Source organism: Limulus polyphemus, unplaced genomic scaffold, assembly GCF_000517525.1.
Source record: "Limulus polyphemus unplaced genomic scaffold, Limulus_polyphemus-2.1.2 Scaffold6381, whole genome shotgun sequence".
NCBI classification, from domain to species: domain Eukaryota; kingdom Metazoa; phylum Arthropoda; class Merostomata; order Xiphosura; family Limulidae; genus Limulus; species Limulus polyphemus.
Genome location: NW_013671991.1, coordinates 1,048 through 7,156, shown reverse-complemented (window position 1 = coordinate 7,156; position 6,109 = coordinate 1,048). Strand labels below are relative to the sequence as shown.

The 6,109-nt window shown below is 36.0% G+C and overlaps 1 protein-coding gene across 1 annotated transcript in view; it reads right to left on the bottom strand.

The window, feature by feature from the left end:
• The window catches only part of LOC106473665 (uncharacterized protein DDB_G0288805-like), a 15,751-nt gene extending 11,427 nt beyond the window's left edge, over positions 1 to 4,324 (bottom strand). Inside the window, exon 1 of the mRNA XM_013934344.2 lies at positions 3,998 to 4,324. The gene's annotated coding sequence lies outside the window, so the exon portion shown is untranslated. The remainder of the gene's footprint in view (positions 1 to 3,997) is intronic.
• Positions 4,325 to 6,109: the final 1,785 nt, after the last annotated feature.

The following is a 6,109-nucleotide window of genomic DNA, read 5'->3' as shown; positions in this document are numbered from 1 at the left end:
GCGCGAAATTCAAAAACAAACTTACCACCTAATTAACTACTTGTTTTTATAATGTTCACTACCAGTGGAGTCTGCCGGTGAGTCAGCGGTAAGTTTACGAACATATAACTCTAAAATCCGGGGTTCGGTTCTCTGCAATGGACAGTTCTGCGCTAGTAAAATAACAGCCTACTCATCTATGTAAAAATATAAAGGACCCAGCAGTAATTAGTAGGACGGATTGCAATATTGATGGCGTTTTTTTTAATGACTCAAATGCTATTATAAATCCTATAATCAACAAAGACATAGACCCACAAGCAATTTGATGAATAAATCCGTTTAAAAATTGTATTTAAAAAACGACGGAGAGTGGACCTCATCAGTCATCCACCATTTCATCTTTTTATTTTGTTCTTGTTTGTTTGTTTTTTACGGCAAAGTTACACGAGGGCTATCTGTGCTGGCCGACCCTAATTTAGTAGTGTAAGACAAGAGTGAAGGCAGCTAGTCATCATCATCTACCGCCAACTCTTGGACTACTCTTTTACCAAAGAATACTGGGATTGACCGTCACTTATAACGCCCCCACAGCTGAAAGGGCGAGCATGTTTGGTGTGACGGGGATTCGAACCCGCGACCCTCAGATTGCGAGTCGAGCGCCCTAACCACCCAGATGCTTGATGTTAGTAATTTCCCCAAAAGAGGGCCCAAAACTGCATGGAGGAGTTACCTGTTTTAACCACTCGCATCACTGTGTTGTCTGTCAGTCAGTCAGTAGACACTAAAATGACGTCACATAAGGGAATTTATCGTTGCAGTTTGTACTGTCGTGACGTTAGTAAAACGTGCGCGCAATGAATCGCGAGAAGAATTATGCACTCTGTAGGTTACAACACATGACATATGAACTTCAAAAGCAAGAAATAAAAACATTTGTTACTCTAAATTTTGGTTTTAGTTACTCTGGAAAGAGAACACTTTAGGGGACCCTGCGGAAGTACATCTACTTTAATTTTAACCATACACAAATGGGGTACTGAGTGAAAACTTTAATAATATATTTCACTGTTATCAGGTTAGTTTCAAAGTGAAAAATTATGCGAACAGTATTTCTCCATGATGCACCTACTAGAGTACAATGTGATATTATTACAGCTCGTAAACTGATTTAACAACATAAGTAATTAAAACAAACAGCATTTGAAATGCCACTTCTAACCATCAAACCCTTCTCTTTCCCTCACTCTCTTTAAAACCGTCCCCTGGTGAAACAGCGGTACGTTTACGGACTTACAACACTTAAATCCGGGGTTCGATTCCTGCGGTAGACATATTATATGAAAGCATTATATTTAAAAAATAACCATTGTCTTTTAAATTAATTAATAACAATAATCTTTGTTGGATTCCATTACATGTAGAAAAAGGTTGTCTTTATACGGGGGGTTAAGAATACTGTTTCCGGCTTTCAGTCTGGTTTTTACAGAACAAAATTAACGCTCCATGTTGTTGTATTACTTTATTTCCTTAGGGCTTAGAAGCAAACACAACAGCCTCGCCTAAGGCTGCTCTTGAGCTTAGCGAATTATGGTTTACTTCCTTGGTGTCAGCGTCCGGTGTGTGTGTGTGTAACCCGTGGGAAGAACTGTACGGACGATTAAATCTGACTAATCATCGATGTATTCGCCCTCTGTTTTCACCAAGTTATTTATCACTGACTGCTATCAAATTAACCAGGATTTTTTTTATTACATATTTTTAGTTTCAGAAGTAGTAGAGTTTGAATTTCGACTCTAAAAAAAGTCCGAAAACACGAGCTAGATAGATGAATGATATCAGTTAACTTCCACACGTAGCACATTAATTCTCAATACACATACACACACGCAAGAACACGAGCTAGATAGATGAATGATATCAGTTAACTTCCACACGTAGCACATTAATTCTCAATACACACACACACACGCAAGAGAAATACATAAGTATAAATCTTCTAACCGATTATGAGAATGTTAAACCTCCTGGAAAAGGAACGCGTACATTGGAGTTTTAGTTGGCCAATCTTACCAAATCATAGGAGCCAAAAAAGTGGAATCGAAACCAGTCGTATTCAAAGAGTAGCTTGAAATTAATCCAATGTATCTTTTTATAATTTATATCCACTTTCAAAATCCACTGAGAAAAAATACCTAATTTATATCTACATATAGCAGAGAAGGTCATTTGTGTATGTACGACTTTGTAAGCTAGTTTAGAATAAAGTAATACATTAAAAACGTTACTAACTCATTTGAGTAAATTAAATAATGACAACGAAAATGCGGTTTCTCATAGGAAAGTTTAGCTTACACATATGAAAAACTAGATAAAAAGAGAACAATAATTTCAACAGTGGTTAGTGGGAAAGTAACATCTTCTAATGCCTGAAAGTAATTTTCATCCACATCAAGTACGAAAGGTGGTTATTTTCGAACAAAAAAATTACTAATTAACCCTAAAAATAAATACTATGCCAGACTCACAAGATTATCTCGTACGGTTTTATATAAAACTTCGTCACACACAATTGTTTGTATTCAAGTGCATAATCAATTCTTAAAATACCATATATATCCCTCTACAAAATTGTGTATCCGATATGTACCTCGCAACTTTTATGTAGAAAACTTATCAAACATTTGACGTATTATTTTAATAACACCTCGGGCATCTCTATATATAACATTGCGATTTAAAAATATTTCACAGTCAGTCAAATGTATGAAGTATTCCAATAAATTTTGTTACACATATATGCAGCTACTTGTAACACAAATTATACTTTGGTAGCATCTTGGTAACAGTTTGTCACGCCTTATTATTATCCTTTGACAATACGTGTACCCCTAAACAACATTATATAACATATAGCGTGTTACGTATCTTTAGGTGACTCTATAAATACCTTATGTATTCCAATACAATAGTTTGTATATAAATGTTGCCCTACGACTATAAGGCAACAAAATGTAAATATGTATAGCTTATCTAACAACACCATTAGCAATCGACGAACTTCCACGTTTCTATAGTGCAACCTATCCAGCTTACAGACTACCAGAAATAAATACAATAATAAAATCTCTTGCAATTTCTCCCTTATTTAAATTCTTGCTTTTTTTCCTACGCGTATTATTTCCAGAAAAACCTGAGTAAAAATGAACTGCTACGCACACTGGATCGCTATGCCATACATGATGAAAATGAGCCTAAGTACCTATTACCAATAAATATATAAGTATAGCAATCAGCCACCTACTGCTAGGCTTACCTAATATATCATTTATGTAGTGTATACAAAAGGGTTATATATATGGCAATATATACAAGACATGCTACAAAATGAACAAGCACTGGAGCATATGAGACTGTTTGCGATATGCTAGACTTTAGCATACCAAATAAAGCAACAGTACAAATGATGAACGTCGAACATTAAAGGATACTGCCCTGATAGGGGTATTAAAATCATAACAGTGACTTTAAGTAACATCACCACGCTCTTCTGTGTGATGTTCACCACTTAAACACCAGTACAGGAGGGAGGAAGAGGCGGAACATCATACCTGACCCTCCCAGATCCCGAAAAGGATCTAGATCCCAATAAACCCGAATCGAAGTACTACCACGGCGATACCCCCAAGTAACAGTGTTTGTCCATATTCCTTAAATTAAAACAAGTGTTCTTGTTCGAAGATGAAACACACTTTCACTTTGATCACACTTTATATTATTATGATACAACATTCGATGAATAGTATCACTACCTGTACATTCATTTTGAGGAAAGCCCACAAAAATATAACGAAGGTGAAACTGTTCTGAAGCTTCAAAGCTCAAACGCTTTAGAAGAGTGGGCGGATAAATTTTAATCCTTTACTCTTTTGTTATGTTCACAGAGAAATCTATGAATTACTAAAATAACATTTTAAGTTAACAATCTACTATATATATATATATACATATATCATACCCTGTCGTTAATCTTCAGAATAGAGTACCCTATTGGTCGAAGAAACATTTGTTGACTTTACAGGGATTGGGTTTTTGCAGCTAAAGTAAAACGACATTCACAGCATCCTTTCTCTCAGACTTTCGGTGTTAATTCAACAGCCACCACAAGTAACTTGCACGTGCAAGGCCACGTCACGAAGTGCGGAGCTCTGGCCAATAAACTAGTTTGGATTTCTGTTCCAAATCTTATCATTACAGCACGCTTATGTCCACCCTGGCCCACCTGTTTGTGGAAGTACCAGTCGATACAAAGCAAACCTGTTCAGCATGGTCTGCGCATGCTTGTTTTAACACATCTGCTTGTGTTTATGGTAAGAAAATAAGTAGCCGTTTTCTTTTGTTCAAGTTAAACATAAAACTAGTTTTAAAGAACACCTGAACACGATCCTTTTCTTTATATAAATAGCAATATTTTAATAAATTAATATGTGTATGAAAATTATATATATATACATTTGCGTTTGGACCTTTTGTGGTGAGAATTTTAATAAAAATAACCATTCAATCAACTTTTTACGAGTTGGGGACAAAAATGGCAAGGTTGAATTATAACTCACACTCAAATGTATCGAGTTCCTACGTCTGTAGTAATTGTCCACTCCTACAAGATTTATAACTCACTGTTTATCGTTTGCAGTATCGTCTATATACTGTGTGTTGATATTACAATGCGAGTTTAATACATTTTTTTTCTCGATAGACCTGAATATGGATGCTTAAAATGGGTTGAACACTTATAAATAAATAATAAAATTGAGTTGAGGTGCCATTTTATGGTTGAATATAAAAACATAAATACTCATATTAAAGTCGTAAATGTGAAAACGATTATATTCGTAATATTTAAGCATTGAAAAAAATAACCTCGTATGTTCTTATGGAAACTTAATTTTCAGTCGAACTTTATCACTAATATCCTTTCAGTAACTGTTAACGAACAAGTAGCGGTAAAACGTCGCCACCAACCTAATTTTAATCGCCTGTATAATAAATTATATAGTCTCTCACTCTTTTATCTATGTTCTAATAATAATATTATATATTTTTTGTCTGTTTGAAGTTACACAATGGGCTATCTGGGTTCTGCCCACCACGGGTATCGAAACCCGGTTTCTAGCGTTGTAACTCCGCAGACATACCGCTGTGCTACTGGGGGTAGTATTAAAAAGAATGACCATTTCATGCAAGAACGGGTTGATGGATGTCTATGTGCCACCTGCTAACAAACCAGTAAACGTAACACATGTTATAACATTATATAACATTATACACGAGGGCTATCTGCGCTAGCCGTCCCTAATTTAGCAGTGTAAGACTAGAGGGAAGGCAGCTAGTCATCATCACCCACCGCCAACTCTTGGACTACTCTTTTACCACGGCTTAAAGGGCGAACATGTTTGGTGTGACGGGGATTCAAACCCGCGACCCGCAGATTGCGAGTTGAGCGCTCTAACCACCTGACCATGCCGGGCCGAGATGCATGTTTCCTTCCTTAATTTATTAACGCTTTTCGACCAAGAAATAAATAGGTGATTTGCAACATGACAAAATAAACGCCGTAAAGGTATTAATACTGAACAAAATAGTGTATTGCAAAATTGTATTGAGAAAGAATAAACTAGTTTTACTTAAGAAAGGACTAAAGTTTCTTCGTAGAGAATTTTTACGGAAAATTAACAAACGAACACAGAGGCGTAACAAATTTGTGTCAGAGAGTGGGACGGAAAAGAAAAAAACGGAAACGAGAAGTGGCAAATCAAACTACAGCTTAGCAGATTTGATGGCAGCAACACAAGAAGAACAAAAGAAACAAGAAGAAAGAGAAAAACAACAAGAAGAGAGACAACAGCAGTTGCAAGAAGACCTGCAACAGTTGCAGCTCGAACAGCAAAATAAACAAGAGAGATTACAGCAGTTGTTGGGGAAAAAAGAAAAGAAACAAGTAGAAAGAGAAAATAAACAAGAAGATAGATTACAGCAATGGCAAGATAACTTGCAACAGTGGCAGCTCGAACAGCAAAATAAACAAGAGAGATAACAGCAGTGGTTGGAGGAGAAAGAAAATAAACAA